This window comes from Triturus cristatus, chromosome 7 (genome assembly GCF_964204655.1).
Source record: "Triturus cristatus chromosome 7, aTriCri1.1, whole genome shotgun sequence".
NCBI classification, from domain to species: Eukaryota; Metazoa; Chordata; class Amphibia; order Caudata; family Salamandridae; genus Triturus; species Triturus cristatus.
This window is the reverse complement of record NC_140590.1, coordinates 1,558,624,779-1,558,644,995: the sequence shown is the minus strand read 5'-3', so window position 1 is coordinate 1,558,644,995 and position 20,217 is coordinate 1,558,624,779. Positions and strand designations below refer to the sequence as shown.

General features: G+C 45.2%; 1 protein-coding gene across 3 annotated transcripts in view; it reads left to right on the top strand.

Annotated features, from left to right (window-relative positions):
* Window positions 1-20,217, top strand: part of SLC12A5 (solute carrier family 12 member 5) — a 1,098,594-nt gene that overhangs the window by 939,610 nt on the left and 138,767 nt on the right. The window lies entirely within an intron of this gene.

Here is a 20,217-nt window from a genome sequence, read left to right as displayed (position 1 = left end):
GATGGGTTGTATCAGTGGGCAGACATAGGTATTAAAAAAGATGTGGCTGAGGGAAGAACCCTGAGGAAGCCCATGGGTAGAAAATTGAATTCAGATTATTATGGCGACAGGAATACTGCTTGGGAATATTCGATTATGTAAAACTTCACCCAGTCTTGAATGGGGCATTTCCTCGGGCGTGTAAGCAGACTCGTATGGAAGACCAGGACGAACGCCGGTGAAAGGTAGAAGGGACAGAAGATTCGCCTTGTCCTGCCAGCACTGCTGTATCGCTACTGCGCATAGGTCGAAAGCTAGATTGAGCTTCATCAAAAAGGTTATGTCGCTCAAGGATAACTTTCTCCAAAATCTTTTATCGGGTAGGGTAAAAGGGAAGTAGGGCAAATGTTTTTCAGTAGAGGAATGACTAAAGCCTTTTTCCAGCTTGAAGGACAATTGCTGTTTTGATGAACAGGTTGGAAAGATTAAGAAGGTGATGAGAAAGGACTGGTGGATCGGACTGAGAAGCCTTTTGTGGACAGGGCTCTATTGGAAGCCAGATTTAAAGGATGATAGAAACTGGGAAGCTCATCTGTTGAAATACAGTTGAACGCATGAAGGCAAAGTTCTTCCTTAGGAGGACCGACTAAGAAATGAGCCCAGGAACTGTTGCGAGTGCTAGCATTGGTCAATGAAGAGAAGGCCATGCTTATGGAATGGATTTGACATGTAGTGGAGAAGACTTGGGATGAACAGATAGAAAAGTCAGTGACTTTATGGAGCTAAATATGTTAAATAAGTCTTCAGTGGACTTTTCAGGACTTAAGGATCCTTAGTGGAGAAGTGTGGCTCAATGATTGGAGCGGCAGACCCTGATGCAGAGGTCTAGCCCGGGACCAGGGTTCAATTCCCCGCCTCGGCGGGGTCTTGGGCTCAAAAATTCCTCGGACCTGATAATTCTTGCCTCGGTGCCTATTCCAATCATGGAGTCCCAGTCTGCAACTCTGAGCAATAGCTTGCTTAATCTCCACAATGGCCCCCACAACGCTAAGGATGCCTGGCCTCCACCTTGGGGGTGCCCAGGAGAGGACGCCTCACAGGGAAAGCCAGGATGGGTTCCACAGCGGTATTCGTACAAGCGCCTTGAGACCCTTGCGGGTGAGTAGTGCGCTATACAAGTATCAAATTTAAGGATCCTGGAAGTGAAATAGTCTGTTTTAGCTTTTAAGGCCAGGGCTTTGTAAGAGCGCAGGGCTCCTCTTAGGTTTTGGTCCAATGACTAATCACGCGTCCACTTATATTCATGTTATTTGCTGCATAGTTTTTGCTGTTTTAAAGTAAGGCTGTACCTCGGAAGATGGAAGCCGGTGCTCGTTAGAAGAAAGTCACCAAGTGTCAGGTATTAGGTAGACACCTGTTTTAACAGCATGCATATAACTGAGACCCCTGTTGAACAGCACCCAGTGTAAAGGTTCACACATGAAATTAGGACCCCTTTTCAGACAGCACACAGCCCAAAGGTTCAGACGGCAGGGAACTTACAAGTAACACCCTATTGTAATAGCACTTAGTATTGGGGTTCACTACAGTGGAAATGGACCGTGAGACCCCGGTTCTAACAGAACACATTATAGAACTATACACAGCAGGAATCATGTAATTGACACCACTGTTCGAATAACACATTAACTGAGGGGTGTCACACTGCAGTGAGCTTGTAATTGAGACCATCATTATTAGAAGACACAATGTGCGGCTCCGCACTGCAGGGAATACGTTAGAAAGACCTTCTTTCCATAGATCATAAAAAAGATGAAGCTGTGTCTTTCTCTTAGTATCTATTATTTCAGCCAATGGCAATTGCACTTGTAGTTGTCTAATGATGTGGCCATCAGATTCATTTAAGAATTAAAGTAGATGGCATCTTTCTTTATAATCTGCTACAGTGACCAACCAGAGGGTACACACCTTTCGAGGTCTCCTACTGAGGGACATGGACTAGAGATGAACACGCTAAGAAGTTTATGCTATCCTAAATGAGAAAGTCCAAGTATGCCCCATCACTCCTCTCCCTTCCTTGTGCTATTACCCACTTCTTCAGCTCCCCCAAAAGCCCTTTAAGTAAGGGGCTGGTTAAGAGTTTGGCGAAGAGGGTTCTCCATCAGCATAAACCTTCCTCTGATGGACCGAGGGAGTGGTGGCCATTGGAAGTAAGCCATCTGACCATCCACCCTTTTTAGAAAGGCCAGTCGGTTACTTTGGGATTTTGCTTTTGAGAAAAAGTTTGATGCACAGTCATCATGTTTGACCAAGCTGTTCATCAAACGATTCATACATTGATAAGAATCTCAACAGCAGTAGTTCCAGCCAACGTTTAGAGATGTCCACGGGACCGATAGACAGCTCTACATTTGGCGGGCAGAACAAAGGCAGGTTGGCTGACATAACATCCTCCGTTACCCTGTCTGCCTTTACTCCGCCCACCAAACCCTAAATCACGCCGTAAGCCTTTTTTTATTAGACTCTATTCTCATTTTGATCACACTTCTTCTCCAACGTAACCATGTAAACCCTCTCGCCAATCCCCTGAACTTTACATGTGCCTTTAATTTGCACCACTCGTCACCACCTACACAAGGTAGATGAACATTGGAGGAAGACTTTGTTCCCTTCTTACATGCCTTTACTTTCTGGTGTCTGTACCATGCATGATTCTGTTCTTTGACTTGCTGTGGAATCTTACTTTAAATATTTGATAGTTGCTCTCTCATTCCACCCACGGCTTCTCTTTGCTCCTTTCAATCAGCCTCTGAACACCCCCTCCACCCACGTATTTTTCTGTTCTCTTACATCTTCCTGCATCTGCCTGAGCTACTTATTTTAAATCAAGACCTGAGCTACTAAATTCTGCTTTTCCTCTTCCCTCCTGGACACCGTCTCCTCCTCCGCCTTGTGCCCCCCTTTCAGCATCTTTCAGTTCTTTAGTTTTTAAGGCAGTTTATCCTTCCACTGCTTCCTGGGACCCTTTGACTGCATCTCTGATTCCATTTTGCTTTCCCCATCCTCTTCTGTATCATAATATTCTCTTAAATTTTCCTCTTCTCACTTGTTCTTTACCTGATTAAGAATTTATTTATATTTCTCTTCCTCCAACCCTCAATGGATTCTTCTGTCTCATTAAATTTTCATCTCATGTCTGTACTTCCACACCTCTCTAAACCCCATAATGTATTGTCAGAGACACTGGAATTATGCGGCAGGGGAGAACCAAACTATGCAGCAGGGCTGACTAAATATTGTGACAAGAAAAGGCAAATTGGGCAGCATAATGCGACAAATTTTGTGATAGTATTAATTCTTGGGGGCAGATTTATGTTCTCTGGCACATCCCTGCAAATCAGCATGGATGCGCCAGGGAAGATGCGTCACGCAAGTTTGCCCTTGCGCCACCGCAGATGCGCTGCATTTACAATGCGGTGCATCGTGGCGCAAGGACAAGCAGATATGTGACGCATCTGCCGGCGTAAGGTTGGCGCAGTGCTGAAGTTGCGTCGCAAGCGCGACGCAACTCCAGCACTGTTCCAACCTTTCCTATCCCTAACATGGTGCGTCAAGCCTTACGCCTGCTTCAAGCAGGCGCAGAGTTTTGACGCATCAGCGTTGGGAAAGTGACTCAGTGAATTCTTATAGATTTCACTGAGTCACTTTTCAGGGGCGTTCCTGCGACGGAACGCCCCCCCTGAGTAGAAACGCCCACATGAAACCTGACGCAGGTTTCATGTGGCGCAGGGCTTTACACCGTGACGCATCTCCATAGATGCGTCACGATGTAAATGGGGCGCAACATGGCGCAGGGTTTACGCCGCCGCTGCGTCACAAAAGTGACGCAACGGCGGCGTAAAAGTGGCGCAAGTCCGATATAAATCTGCCCCTTTGTGTTGTCATTTTACACATGTTGACACTATCTGGGCAAAGGTTTAATCTCATTAATTACAGTTTAACACACAAACACAAGAAGTAAAACAGAACGCTGATCAGCCAAACGATGTGAAGGGCCCTCCACTGCTCGGCAACACATGTTGTTGAGTTTTATCCATTTGAGCTAGAAAAACATTTTCATAAAAATTTACAGATTATTCAGCAGATGATGGATTATGGAGCAAATGTGGCACATCTATAAATATTCAGAAAATGCTTCAGCCACAAAATTGCATGATTCCAGGGGCCCTGCCTACTGTCTCATTCCATCCTTCTGTCTCTTCAATCAGGTTCTCGTCCAGCGCACTCAGCTAAAATAGTTGGCCACTAATGGTCAAGGTGATTTCCTCACTTGTCTCACCTATGCAACATTGTTTTACACACAGAAGGGGTACAGCTGCTCAAACTAAAATGAATACTGCCACAATCATTTTTGATATTACGGCTGATGAAAGGAGATGGGCTAGGATGATCCTAGTGGACGCGGAATAGACTTTCAATGGGGTCTCCTGGCCCTATCTGGCTAGCTGTCAAAATGAATTGCCTCTCTGTGTGGTTTGTCAAGCAGCCTTGTCTTCTGCTGTTTCTTGATCTCTCAGCTGATTTTAAAACAGTGGCTCATGATCTTCTCCTTGCACCTTTTATGTTACATAATCAATATTTCCATAGCAAAGTCTAAAAGTTCTATGATCAAGTAGCTCTATCAGAGTCTTGGCACCCTTTATGAGTGAGGGTTTGTCATTGAAGTCAGCCTGGTATTGTGATTTTCACTTTCTAGCTCTGTGCTTTCCTGATTTTACTCCTGCTGATCTAATCAGACTTATGCAACTTTCTGTGGCTTCTTGTCGTTGTTGTAGCCACGCGATACAATATCCGTAACATATGCTCAATCAACCGCCTATAAGGCCATTAAAACTTTACTTCCCACCTTAATTTTATCCCAGCAGGACTATTTTTCTTCTCTACTTCTTGCTCTTCCTGCCTTTATTTCTTCCCCCCTCAAAAATTTGTTCAATTCTTCTTTTCTGATGCTCTTTAACCTTTCCTGTTCCTCACATGTGTCACAATACATGATTTCTCTTTGCTGGCTTCCATTTCATCTCCTCATTAGCTTTCTTTGTCTTCACCTGCTGTGATTCCCCTAACCAGCTCTATGTCCCTTGACAGTCTTTGTGTTTTATATTCTCACATCTGTCTCATGCAGCCCCAGTGACACTGTGCATCTTCTTCCTTCAAATCATTTTTTCTTTTGACTTCAAAATGTGAACCCTCCTCTGCTCGCTGTGTTTTTTTTTCTCTCATGCAGTCCTTTTTTATCTTCTTGGAAAATAAGCTTGCGTTTGAAGTGTTTCCTGCTAACCTTACACTTCCCTGAAATGTTTTACTTGTCTGCTACATTAATTTGTTGTTTTGCATATACTTCTGTACTAGTATGAATTTATAATTTGTATGATCATACCAAATAAATTAAATAAATTCAATACATAATTTATAAATACTGCCTTTGTCGTGTTCTGGGTTGAGCAAGCTTCTCAATAGTTACAACAATGAACATGTTTGAATATTAAAGAAAACTACAAAGCCACAGCAAATTCACCTTGTCACCAGAAAAACAAAAGGTTACAACAAGAATAAAAAAAAGTGTCAAAAACATTAGAAAAGAAGCCACTGAACGCCAGCACTGACTGTCCATTCGCAATATCTGCTGTAGATTCACAAAGACTTGTGTGCCTCGTTCTTAGAATAATTCTGAGCATGTCTGCCTTTAATAAGCAATAGTGGCAACTCCATGTTGTTTTTCTCATAATTTATTTGGGGCATTTCTTGTATCATATCTTTTTATTGTTTTCCAAAACATAACTCCAAGCACATTCAGGAGCATACACAGACCAGATAGATGCATTTGCAGGATTAGAACAATGCCAAGGATATGGTCTTGTCGCCTTTATAGCTAAGGGGGAAAGAAGTGATGCAAAATTGGGGGCGGGTGGAGAGGGAGTAGGAAAGTAACCGAGAAAAGGGGGGTGGTCTGTGAATACCAGTAAAAACAATTAATGCGGTGGAGCAGGTCTAAGGCTGGGTAGTGGGTGCGCGGTGACTTGTGGGGTGCGCACGGGTGGAGGGTGGGATTCCAGGAAGGGGGGAGTGGTGAGGACCTGAGGGAGTTATCTAACAATAGGGCAGAGGGCCCCAGAGAGTGAAGGGAGTTTTTCTATGTACCCATGGCTCGGTGCAAGTTGACATGGGGGCATGTGGGGAGTTTTTGCAGTAACAGCTGCCACGGGAAACTAGTGGTGGGGCAGGGTTAAAAAAAAATATAAGGGAAAAAGAAATTTAATTTACCTTCCCGGCGACAGCCTCTCCTCCGTCCTCTACGGTCACAGGAAAGTGGAAGCGTGCAGGCTCCCAGACTGCCCTAACCAAACACGGCACTGCTGTCACCATGACAGCAGCGTTGTGATTGGTCTGAGCGCCATGGTTTAGCGCTCAGATGGGGACTGAGAGCCTGTGCATGTTCTCCGCCCATGCTGTGTATTACAGCCTGGTGAAGAACATGGAAAGTGCGCATGACTGTTTTGCCGGCCCAAGACAGCCGGCCAATCCTCCCCCTGCTTTGCACAGTGCAGCCCCACCCACAACTTCAGAGCCACTAGAGAAACATAAAATTATAATAACATAGTGTTATTATCAATTTTTTTTCCTGTGGGGCAACGCTCCTTCACCTTAGCGGAGAAGCCACCACTGAGTTTTTGTGAGTGTCTGTCAGGAGTTTCATGCACCGCAGGACATTCAAACAGACGTAGGGTGTGGAGGCGTTGAGGGCTAAAGTACTGGTATTCTAGCCTGGACATGTAATCTATCAGGGGTTGTGAGGTATGGGAGAATTTCTGTTCCAATTGTGTTATAGCATGTATGCATCATTCCATGTTGAGTATGTGGCACATCTTATGGAACCAGAGTGCTGCGGGGGGAGCTTTCTTCTTTTTTGCAGAAGAGGGCTATGAGCTGTTTAGCGGCTCCTTTTTTGTGCCGGATGAGTATCCTGTTAGATCCTGTTCTGCCCTTCATGACGGGTGTGGTGTCATCCTTAAGAGTACTGTGAACGGATCGCCTGGGAGGAGGTATCCTAGGGTTTCTTTGATGTTACCAGTATCTCCTTCCAGAATGTCTCGATTATCGCAAATGTCCACAATACGTACAGGAATGTCCTTCTTTTGACCCGCAATGCCAGCACAGAGGGCTGTCTGTAGGGCACATTTTGTGCAGGCTGGTTGGGGTGAAGTACCATTGGTACATTGCTTTACAAGCCAATTCTCTCTGGGGGATGCTACATAACACTTTAGGTATGTCATGCCACAGCTGGTCCCCAAGTTTAGGTGGTATGTCATTACATAGGTCTTGCTCCCATTGAGATTGATAGGTAATTGATGGTATGAGTCAAGAGTTTTGTAGGTCCCGGTATGTCCAAGATATTAAACCTTTCATGCCAGAGAACATAGACAGTAGGTTCTCGAAGGGTGTGAGAGTTCTTGTGTCTGCCAGAGGGTTGGGAGGGTGTAATGCCCAGTGTCGCAGTTGGCATTATTGGTGTTGAGAATCTTCCATGATGAGAAAGTTGTGTTTGCATTGCTCAAAAGGTTAACAAAGTCTCATTGAAACGGGCATTTTAGGGTCCTGCAATCCCCTTGGGTCCAAGCGGGGAAAGACGTGGAAGCCAGGGCTGGAGTAAAGTCAGGATTATTAGCTATTGGAGTATTCGAGGAGGGGAAGGATGTAAGCCCCCTCTTTAGGGCTAGGTGATCCCATGTTTCAAGGGTTGTTTTCGAGGGTTTGGCTCTGTAGGCACTTTTAGGTCTAGACTGCCGCGGGAGCCACACGAGGTCCCATAGCGAGTGGCAGGCAACCACGCGGTCTACATGAAACCAGTGTTTCTCACTTTCTCGCCCATTCTAAGATATAGAGTAAGTGGGCTGCCCATTAGTAATTAAGAAGGTTTGAGTAGGCTAATCCCCCTTTATCCCTGGGAAGCATGAAAGGTTTATCCGAAATATGGGGTTGTTTCCCATTCCATATGAACAAGCATATGTGCAGTTGGAGTTGTGAGATGTCTGCTGTGGGGATAAGCTTGAGTAGGGAATGAAAAAAGGTAAATGAGACTGGAGAGGACATTCATCTTGATGACGTTGATACTCCCTAGCCATGATAGATTTAGTGTGCGCTATCTCCGTAAGTCTTCAGGATAGCCTTACGGTAGTCCTCCCAATTTGCCCTCGACCTTCCCTCTACTTTGGCAGTGATGTAGGGACCCTGATATTGGATTGAGGAAGTTGCTCACTGGAAAGGAGTTCATGTGTGTAAGGAGGGTATGTCCTGTCGGTGTACTGTGAGGTTGTGGTAGAATGACTTATTTTTATTTATTTTGAAGCCAAATACAAGTTCAAACTGGTTGAGCATGGAGAATAGAGCGGTAGGGAGTCAGAGGGGTTGGCTAGTGTTAGAAGGATGCCATCTGCGGATTGGTTGATTTGATGCCCTCAAACCCCGAATGGAATTCCTGTTATTTCTTGTGTTTGCCTGATTTTAACAGCTAGGGGTTCTCCCACTAGGGCAAACAGGAGGGGGCAGTCTGAGTAAGTAACACATGGAGGCCGAGAGGAACGTCCTTCGCTGTAGGGGATGGGATCACTCCTCCTGCCAACCCCACGCCCAGGGTAGAGGGGATTGCTGAGGTTTGGCAGTGTTCCAAACTCCGGTGGCTCAAACAGGGCTCCGGGCGGAGCAATGTCCAAGATAGTGGTTGTGTCACTTTCTTATCCAGAGAAGCCTCCAGGGAGATCGTGGTCGCCGGCCTTCCCTCCTCCCTCTGGATTGCTCAGCTATGGGGAAGGACCTTGCCCGGGGTGCTCCCCGTGTCTCCAGGCCTACAGGGATCTGCTCAGGTGCCACGGGGCCCTGTCCTTCGGGCAGTTGAGGAATCTTGGCTAGGCAGTCACCAGGGAAATCGTGGTTGGTATTTTCCCCGATCCCAAGCGGGCCATGCAGATGAGGCAGAGAGCTTCACCAGGGCTGCAGCAGTTGTTATTGGGCTTTGGCATTTAAGGAAGTCGTGCGTTACATTTGTGTTGAGTCGAGGAGGAGCAGAGCACTGGGAGAACACATCCAACTCCATACTCGGCTTGGCCACGCCCTCTTTTTGGGGGGCATTTTTAAATTGAGCCTACAATATGGTTTTCAGACACTATTATCATAAGATTCTGCCAACAGGTGTGATTCTCCCATTCCCAGAAGTGGAAGCAGAGAAATGGTGGAAGAACCCACAAAAGACTTCCATTATTCAGTACAAATATTACAGGCAACTCACGCCATGACCATAAAAAGAATTATCAAGCAGTAGACAAGTGTCCTGGAGGTAGTCAATGAGGAATGGGCCTCCTTGTTTGGGAACAATTGTGTTGCCATCGGGCACATCTAAATGTCCATCTTGTCAGTTTAATACAAACACATGTGCATACTAAACGTGCACTGATCTCAATGTATGTTTGCTTAAAAATGCACCTGCAACTAAGTAATTTGCAGATCACCAGAAGCGCACTTTCCATTCTTTTAGAGTGCTCTAAGATGATGGAACACTTTTTATTTATTTATTGACTTGATTTATCCAAGAGGATGTTGCAACACTTACATGGTGCATAAAAATCGGATAAAACCTGTTTACAATAAACAGCGGTCATGAAAAAAAGAAAAAGGGTGCAAGTTTATGGTATTTTGGTAAAGTAGGAACAGGATAAGAGTGGAGAGCGACGCTCCAGAGGTAATTTGAAGAGTGTATGTGTCTATGAGGAAATGGCCAGATGGTTTAAGAGGAGTGTGCTTTCTGTGTGTTTTGAAACATGTGAAAATATAGGTAACACCTGATGCTTAACCGGAATTAATTGCCGATCTTCAGAGCTAAGTCCAAATGGCAGAAGATTTGTTGCAACACATTTCTTCCCAGATCCAGAAGTGTCTCCATCTGCCTGAGAGAATGAGTTTGGTTGTCACAGAACAGAGGCCGCTCAGTTTGAGAGCTTTGAATATAATGCAGCCAGGTCTGAAGGCAGTGGTTTTGGAGTGGGAGCACTTTGGGGCATATGTACAAGCCCCTATCGCCACGCGAACGTCACTTTTTGTGACGTTCTCGTGGTGATAGGGACCTTGCCGTATTTACAAGGCAGCGTTAAGCCACTTAACTTGGCTTAACACTGCCTTGTACATAAGGCACCCATTCATGCTATGTTTAGTGTGAAAGGGGCGTGCAGTGGGTGTTGTGGTGGGCGTTCCACCGCAACACCCATTGTATGTGACGCTGACCCCTATGTACAAGAGTGGCATACATAGGAGGCAGCGCAAAAATGAAGACCAGGAAAATCCTGGTCTTAAGTTGGCGAAACGAGGAGAAATGCATTATTTCTCCTTGTTTATGCTTTTTACATGTGTGCTGCCTTGTGCAGCACACATGGAAAAAGCAAAGTGCCATGGTTTCTTTATGTACAGGAAGATGTCCCTTCCTGTACATAATAAACCTTTTAAAAAAATACCATTTTGTAACTCTCATGTGTGCTTCATGAAGCAGCACACATGAAAGTTACAAAATGGCATTTAAGGATTGTTTATGTGCAGGAAGGGACATCTTCCTACACCTAACCAACCCTCCCCTGCACGCAGACACCCTTGCACTCTGGTGCAAGAGCACCTGACATTGCAGGGGGAAACACAAGGCCGCACCACATTCTTGTAAATATGGTGCAGCCTTGCGTTTCCAAACTGGCGGAGCGCGTCGTTAAGCCCAGGATGCTAACGATGCGCTCCGCCACTTCATTGTACATATCCCCCTTTGTGTCTTATTTTGAAGTGGTGTCGTTATATGGTCAAACGTCCTTGTGTCAGTATGGGACCATCATGGGGGTGCAGCATGCCGAGCAGCTCTGAAAGGGTCTCTCCTTGTTGGGGAGACCGGTGAGAATGGATGACCCATATTCTGGGTCCAGATCATCATTCTGCATCATAGTAAAATGAAGGTTAGCAGATCATGTTCAGCTACAACCGGAGAGTAGAACATTGTGACATTCTACTGAGGATCAAAACATGCATATGATCCAAGTACTAATCAGGGCCACTGGAATAATGCGATTGTGCGGCTGTGGCGATTTTTGCATAATTATAGATTTGCAACATTTGCCACTTAATCATCTGCCGCATAATCTGCAGATTTTAACAAAAAACTAAATTTCTAGCTCAAACGGTTCAAAGGTTACTAAAAATGCAGCAACACATGTTGCCGCGTTGTGGAAGGCCCTTTCCAAAGCTGGACTGGCCAGCTTACTGATGCTTATTGCTAAATCTGGGTGTTAAATTGATACTCATGAGGTGCAATCAATGCCCTGACAGTCTTATCAAGTTTAAAAATGACAAAATAATGAAGTAATACTATTGCAAAATGTACCGCATTATACTGCATAATTTAACTTTTCTTGCCACATGTTTTACTCAACCCTGCTTCATAATTTGGCCATTTCCTGCTGCATAATACCAGTGGCACTGATAATAATGCAATGCTCTTACAACAACTAGAGTATTCAAGCACTGACATACCAGATGATATAGGCTAGGATAAAAAAAAAACATCTGAGACATTGTGTGAAAAAAGTGAAAGTCCAACGCTCTCTTTTGTAGAGAGGCAAGACTCCACTTTGAACATCATCTAACCGATTTGACAGGAACAACATGTATCTGTCACATGAAAGTATTATTTCTTGTAAGAAATAACCCATGCTCAAGTCCCTCCTGGAAAAAACACAAAGATCTGAAACTCCAAATAAGGTATACTCGTAGGCCTCTTACCGCAGAAAGAAGTCGCCCTCAAAAATGACTTAGGGGCATATTATCAAGACAGGCGATAAAATTATCACCGCTTTAGCGGCAGAAAACTGCCACTAAAACGGCGATAATGGGCTTGATAATATGCTCTATGGAATTCCAATTGAAGCCCATGTTAGATGTCCTTCATATCTTACATGGGCTTCAATTGGAATTCCATAGAGCATATTATCAAGCCCATTATCGCCATTTTAGCGGCAGTTTTCTAAAGCGGCGATAATTTTATCGCCTGGCTTGATAATATGCCCCAGAATTGGCAGATATTAGAGCTACGACTAACCCCGGTGGTGCAATGGTCCAAAACAGCTGGCCTCCCTATAAAGATGTTGATTGTTACATAAGACACCATTTAAAGTAGATGTGTACCTGGGACCAACCACTAATACAGTAGAGTATTTCAAGATGATGAATGCAAGGGAAATCCAAGTATTGCATGAATGAGTTTTGCATACATAAAAAGTCCTTTTGCTATTTTGGGACACATCTCAATATTGGGATACACTTCTTAAGGAAAAATGTACATAACAATAAAATTGAAACAGTTATTTCCGTCTTTTGCGAACATAAAATTGAGTATACCAACCATTGACAACATACATTAGAATTTTCCCTGTTAGGGCACTCACAAATACCCAGGTACCAGGGGCAAAAGACCCTTGGATGAAAAATAAAATGATAATTTATTATCGTTTTATTTTTCATGCCCAGTCCTGAACAGAGCATCAGGATGGCGACGGCGCTGCTGCTGAGTGACATCAGCAGGGAGGATGGTGGGCTGGCTGTGCACTGTTTAAAGCGCGCATGTCTTTTTGGCAGGCCATATCTTGCAACGGTCAGAAACAAGGGCACTTTAAAATCTCTAAGACAGCTGGGTTAGAGCAAGCCAAATCCTCCAAAGTGCTGTGGAGCGCCAAGTGAGGCCGCTCCCACCAATCCTATTGCTGCTCTCATGCTAGTGAGAACAGCACCAGGATTGGCCAAGGGAGTTGCTGCATCCAGTTCCTGCAAAAGAAAAGGTCCGGACCGGAGGATGTCGTGTTCATGTGAGGTAAGTGGGGTTTTCTCCCCCACCCCGTGGATGCCTGCCACCTCTGGCTAATAACCCATTGTACACTAGTGTTGTGAGAGGGCACAGTTTTCTAAGATTCTGAAACAGATGCTGCATCATTCGCGGAAAACACAACGAGCCCCATCACCGATCCAGACCATTTGGGAAAACCAAATTTACCGCCCCCCTCCCAACACAAACACTGGATGGCATTCTTAAAGGTACATGGACGATGCCCCAAGCCTACAGACTTGAAAGCACAGTGCCCGCCTGTCACATGGCCATTCCTAGTTTCTATTGGCCAAGAAAGACGCCCTCTTAAGGAGACCTTAGAAAATGATCTCCCTTTCTGAGAAACATGCAGGAAAGGTCCTGGACTCTAGAAAAAAAAAGTAACCAAGGGTCCTTTACATCATGGAGAGACAAACCTAATCCTCCCCCTCCCCCACTGCATGTAGCAATCAATTTAGGATCTTAAAACTGGAAACACACCAAGAGAGGGACTCACCATGGCAAACCTATGGTAGATGTTGTTTCCCCCATTAGGCGTTATTGGCTGGAGGTGCTTGCGGCACTGGACCAGATGACCGGTCTACATGTTCCCGACGATCCCCTAGTTGCACTACTTGGTTACACTGGGACTCTGGCTGTACCAATGCGTAGATATGCCTCTTTAGCACTCTTGCTGGCTAAGCCACGCGTCGCCTGTCGTTGGGGCCGAGGAAGGGCGCTCAAATTTAAAGACTGGCTGAATGATCTTACAGACTGTCAGGACCAATTGCACACCTATGCCGATCTACTGCCGCCCTCCTCCCGCCCACGTGACATATGGACCCCCCTGCAGACGTACCTTCTGGAGCGAGCCGCCGCTGCGGAGGATGCCACAGACACACGACCGAACTACTGACAGGCCTTGTGGAAGTGCTGCGACCCGATCCCCTTCATACCTCTTATTTATCAGGACTGCTCTTATCAATCCAAAGCAGAAGGTCCTACCAGAGAAGCCAACATTGAGATTGTGTTTCTATAAAATATTAAAAAACAGCCCAACTACAAAGAACATGTATTAGACAAACACTAAGCAAATGCACAAATGAGAGGTTCTGCTTTAGAGAACATGTGGTGATGACTCTGTAGAAACAGACATGCCAGAGCCCCACGTGCCTTCTTACATGTAACATGAGGTCCTCCTTCCCAGGAACGGCTAAAGATAGAGAGCCGCGGCGTAAGAGGCATGTAATAGGGATTTCCCTCCTCGAAGAACATCAAGCAGAGCATTTGCCATTTCAACCATCATATAACAGAGACCACCTCCCCTTGGGAAAATAATAAACCAGCATCCCTCCTTTGAAGGCTCTGTTGCAAGTGCACACTGTGTGCCCACCTGATAGCCAAGGGCTCCGCTGAAGGCACACGCTTTGGTGCCGCGTCAAAGCCTGCCGTTGAGTGACTTCCTCTGTTCGGCTTCCTCCTCCCTCCCTCTCGCTTGTCTCCCTCTTTCTCTGGGTAATTACAAGGGGTTGTGAATTATGCATGACCCTCTCTTCCAGCAGAGCTGGCAGGTGTGCAGGGATTCTACAGGAAGCTTCTGCAAAGGAGTTCATGAATAAAGATGTTCCTTATCGCAAGCCTTTGCTTGACAGCTGAAAATATTCAATTGAGGGGCCTATATTTAGCATAGACTGACTGAGGGAGGATGCTCTTGTTGAGGAACCCAGGAGCTTTCTAAAATGGCTTCCAGATAAGCCTGCCCACCTGCTGAGCCCTTTCACATCAGAGTCCGTTCGAGCAACAAGTCAAAGTTTGAAGTGACCTGTGGAACACAGATTTTGATTCACCAAAATTCCTGACCCAATTTTTCATTTGATCCCTGATGACATCATGGGGTTGGCCACCTTGTCTCACCTGTAGCTCATCAACAGTCTGCTCTATGTCGCTGAGCGGATGGGAGAAGATCGAGAAGTGGAACACACAGAAAGTAAACATGGATCTTCGGACCCTGTTTAGATCCGTCTAGTGATCTAATGCATCTGATACCAGGGATCAACAGCATGGGTACCCAAGCTCCAACCTCATGTGATGGCTGCTTGCCATGGCTGCGCCTTACTGAAGTTTATCTTTGGTGCTTCTAGTGTCTCCTACAAGCCTTTGTAGATAAATATTTGCTTGTGAGCACCTGCATGCTAGGGGTGATCTATCCCCATAGTCACAGACTGTGAGCCTTATGTCCAGGGTCTGAAGGTGACTGTGAGCAGATCCAGTATCCATTATGGGAATGTGCACTGAGGAGGCCACGGAGATCCAAGGGATGCATCCGAATAGGTAAAAGGGCAGGCTTTAGACATAAAATGGATATAAATGAGAATGTGATCTCTAGGAAGCAACAGCTAAAGGAGATGGGGAGGGAGTGGGAGTGTGGGGGCAATGAGTGGAAAGAAGAAGCAAGATTAAAGAGATGATAGACGCACATTAATACCCAAATTAGTATGGAAAAGGAGAACTACAAAGGCTCCAGCCTGGCTCGAACCAGATACAGTGCTTAATTTGAGCTGGTGGGTGCTGGCGGTGGGATGGGGGAGGAGCGGGAATAACTTGTATTTTTGTGGACCAGCACTTCTGGCATCAGACATTTACTGAGAGCAAGAGCCGGATGGATAAACAAAGTGGAAAGACGAAGGAAGAGAAAGACCAAAAAAAGCCACAAAGGGAGAAAGCAGGAGCCTGTAAGAGTGAAATAAAGGGGCAAGGAATGTCTGGTAGTCAATTAAAGAGGCATGAGGTGGATTTAGGACTACACAGCCTTAGTATTGCATGCGCCAACATTTAATTGGAGCAGCATAGTTTCAGAGCAGATCTTTTGGCACCGGCATTCATTCATTTACCAATTAAGCACCGACTAGATGACAGGCTCTGGGTCATACTGAGGTTCTCTAGTGCTCAGGAGTGAAACAAATGAGCCAGGATGTGAGGGAGTACTTCTGCAGCACGTGGCATGGGTTAGGAGAGAGACTGAAGGGGACAAGACATGGTAGGGGACAGGAAGTGAGGCAGAGCAGAGGAAGATGGACAGTGGTTAGAAAGAGGCAGGGCACAGAGGGGCACAGACGTCGGCAGAGCTTAATTTGAGCCGATGGTTTCCGATGGTCAGCACTTGGCAGCACCAGCACTTATGATAAACAAAGTTCCACTTTGGGAGTTTGTTTTTGAAAAATAAAAAAAAGTAGCCGAGTGGCCCCATTCACCATGAGGGCCACTCAGAAAAGCTACAGTGCATGCAGTGGAACCGCCTTGAAGGAACAGAGATCCCTGCCAGACAGGCAGAGTTCTCTAAATATGGCTGGCTGTAGTCAGCCAGGTCAGCAGAATGTATCCCTCCGCGCCCAGGTGGAACCGAGTACATCCCTCTGCTCATATTTAAATTACTATATGACCTCACTTCTTCTTTCAGTTCCCTGAGTTATTCATCTTCATTCCGGTTCTTCCTTTCCTCTTACCTCAAATCTGTCTGTGTCCCTCCTCAACCCCTTTTTTAACTCACATGTCCATCCTCTGGCTATGTCATCCGCATGGACCAGCAAATTAAAGAGTAAAGTGGCAGAGGCTAAAACTACAGAAGGACAAGAAAGTCAGCATGTGTTTGGACAAGGATATGAGAGTTTGGAGAAGGAAGTGAGTAGATGCAGACAAGTGAGATTGTGGTTGCATCGTCATTTAAGAGTATGAATTCCAAGGAAGTGAGAGATGATTAATGCTCTTTATATATATAAAGTTACTTAGAAACGGCAAAAACGTTATCTAGCCAATTCAAAGCACTTGATGTAGTAGCAACTATGAAACAGGCATGAAGGTGCAAACGCATTGTTAAAGAGGTAGGGTTTTAAATCTTTTCTAAATGTAAATGCAAGCTGAATTCTCTGAGGTCAATCTCATTCGAAAGGAGTGATCCCATGACCTCGAGAAATGTTTCAGTCACGTGGGGTCGTTAAGGCCGCCAGGGGCAGGATTTGTTGACCTCAAGTCTCATCAAATCTACCGGTGGGTAATCCAGTCTGATCAGTGCTAATGTGGATGTGAATGGAGATGAAAGTAAAATAGGACAGGGCAGGGACGGCAGAGCGTCAATGGGCAGAGAAGAGAGACTATGACTGGTCAGGTAAGGGAGAGTGTGACTGTAGAAGGAAGGGAACGCATGAGTGAACTAGGAAGGGACAGTATGACTGGACAGGGATGCGAGTATGTGAATTGACAGGGAACAGTTTCGGATTACCAAATTGGCAAAGTAGCCGCTGACCTATGATCCCCACTCCTTTTAGGGGCCCATGAAAATGGATCAGAATAATATTGATTTGATCTTGAAATAAAATTACAATCCAGCTTTCTTAAATATTGTTTCCAAACGATAGAAATAAATGAATCAATTCACAGAAACAAAAACTTTACATTAAAGACTCTATAGAGAATATACTGTATTAATGTAATGTACACATTAACAACTTAACGTACATAAACCAGAGTCATCAGATTCACAGAACAGTTTGTCTCTTAAAAGCTCATCTTCTGGCATCTGTCAGTTTGTATGCTGTCGGTTTTTAAAAAAATCTGGTGCATTAGATACTAGGAGATAAAAAAATGTTGGCGGGGGGGGCGAAATTTCAACTGTTAAAGGGCCTCCACAGGATTTAATACAACACTGAAGGGGAAGCAAGTTTGTGAATGGACAGGGATGTGAGAGTATGAATGAACAAGAAATCCTATGACTAGAAAGGGGAGTGAGGTGGTGAGGTATGATTTGACTGTGAGGCAATCTAATGACTGGCCATGGAAAAGAGATTGTTGAGTGAGCAGAGAAATTAGTTCAATGAACAAGAAGCAAGCCTGTGAATACACAACGGTGTGAGGTATCACTGGGCATGGGAGCAGGAGTATGAATGGTCAAGGACGCAGGAGTGTGAATGGACAGGGAAGTGAGATATGAATAGACAAGGACCTGAAATTATGATTGGTAATGGAAGAAAGAGCCTAAATAGACAAGCAAGCAAAAATATGACTTGAGAGGTGGGGAGAGTATGAATGGACAGGGTTATGAGAGTTTAATTGAACAAGTACGGGAAATTGTGAGTTTACAAGAAAGTAGTACTACAAAAGGACAAAGAAGTGAGAGTAGAATAGACAAGGAAACAAGTGTGCCACTGGACAGGAAGTAAGAGCATATATTGACAGGGTAGTAAAAGTGTGATTGGACAAGGAAGAGAGAATTTGAATTGATAGGTGGACAGGGAAAGGAAGAGTATGAATGGACAGTGATGTAGAAACATGGATGCAAAAAACAAGGAAGGAAATGAAAGTCAAGAAATCAAGAGTATGAATGATCAAGGAAACGAGGCTGGAAGTGGGTTATGATTGGACATGGATATGGCAGTATGAATGGTGAAGAATATAAGACTTGGAATGGACAAGGAAAAAGGGAATATATAAAAGGACAGGATGTTGAGAGTAAGACCAGATTGAGAAGATGCATGAACAAAGAACTGAGCGTGTGTCTAGAAAGGAAAATGAGAGTATGACTGAAGCATGAAGCGAAGGTGCGATTGGACAGGGACCTGACAGTATGATTGGACTGTGCCGTCAGAAGATGAATGGATATGGAACTGAGAGTAAAAGGGAAGCAAGAGTATGAATGAATAGCACAGAAGTAAAGGTAGGACAGGTTCAGGAGAGAATGAATGGAAAAGAAAACGAGAGACTGAATGAAAATTAAAATGAAAGAACACATTTATTAGAACAAGAGAGTGTAAATGAAAGGAATGTGAGCGCTATAAAAATACTCAAGGTCCCTATGCACAAAAGCATTGAGCAATGCCAGCCCTGGCACCACATTATAACCTTACAATGTGAAGTAAATGAGATTATATATCTCCACACCTCTGCCTCATAAGTTCTTGGTAAACATCAGTGGCGGCCCCCACAAATAAAGGGTGGTGGCGGGTGGAGGGAGCGCGTGGTGGAGGTGGGGGTCAGGCGTGGGTGTTAGAAATAATAGATCTAAAAATAACTTACCTTTAGCCGCCGGCCACTTCCAGCGTCGTGTCTGCTGCTTCTCCTCTTCCTGGGTCCCAGCAGCCCCTGGAACAGACTCCCGTCCAATCCCTGTTCTGCAGAGGAGCACGGGGATTGGCCTGAGTGGGCTAGAAAGACGCCATGTTCAGACTAGGGAGTCTGTGGGGGTTTCTCCAGCCTGGCTTTTCAATGCAGCCAGACTGGAGAAACAAGTGTGCATGTATGTTTTGGTCGGCCTGAGACGGCGTGCCAAACACACATGAGGATTTAGTGAGTGGAGTGCACTTAGCACTCCTCCTCCCCCCCTCCCATGCCTAGGCCCCGCCCTTACCTACAGCAATGGGTAAGATCTGGCAAATGCAAAATAAAACAATTCAAGAACATTGTTTTATTTTGCATTTGCTGGCTCTGAGCAAGGCAGTGGGGCAACGCTCCTCCACCATTGCGGAGGAGCCGCCGCTGGTACACATTGCACAGTTAGGGAGCCAGAGAATCACCGCTGGCAGAAAGCAAGAGTCAGCAGGAGAAGGCGGAGGGCGATGAAGGATGAACATCACACCCTGCACAGATGACTGACAGCAGAAATTGTCTACAGGTCTCATGGGAGATACCTGCAAAGCTGTCCATGTAAAATAGCGTGACATGTGTAAATCACTTTTCCTTTCTAAGTATGGTGCTCTGGTGTCACTGAGCATGTCTGTTTGTGTTGTGAGCCTGCCTCTCTGGTGGATTCTGTGGGTTGTGTGATTCCCTGGGACCCCAGCTGTATCTGCAACCTTGTAAAATACAGGAAATATGGAACTGACCTTAGCAGCACTTCTCCCAGAGGACCCTATAGCTCAGTCTAGCATTTTTAATCACACATTTGTGGATTCATGGAAAGTGAGTGCAGTAATGGCCACCAGGCTCACCTGTCAGACTAATTTTCTCCGCCATGCACAACTGGAGACTCGCTTTAGTTTCCAGCTCCACCCTTAACTCACTGTTATGGCTTTGTTGCTATTAAGCCACTGTTTAATGGATTGTAGTAGAAACTATTGAACCGTGAATATCGACAGGAGAGAATATCACAACAACAATATTAAGGGACAAAATGTTGAAAGGTAAGTGTACAGAGGTAGGTAAGAATTTACTATTCTTAACTCCACATCTATGTACTTTGAAGATATATATGTCTCCAGTAGGTAGTTATAGTTAGGACCTAGTTTTTGTAGGAAAAGCGGTTGTTGTCTTGCCAA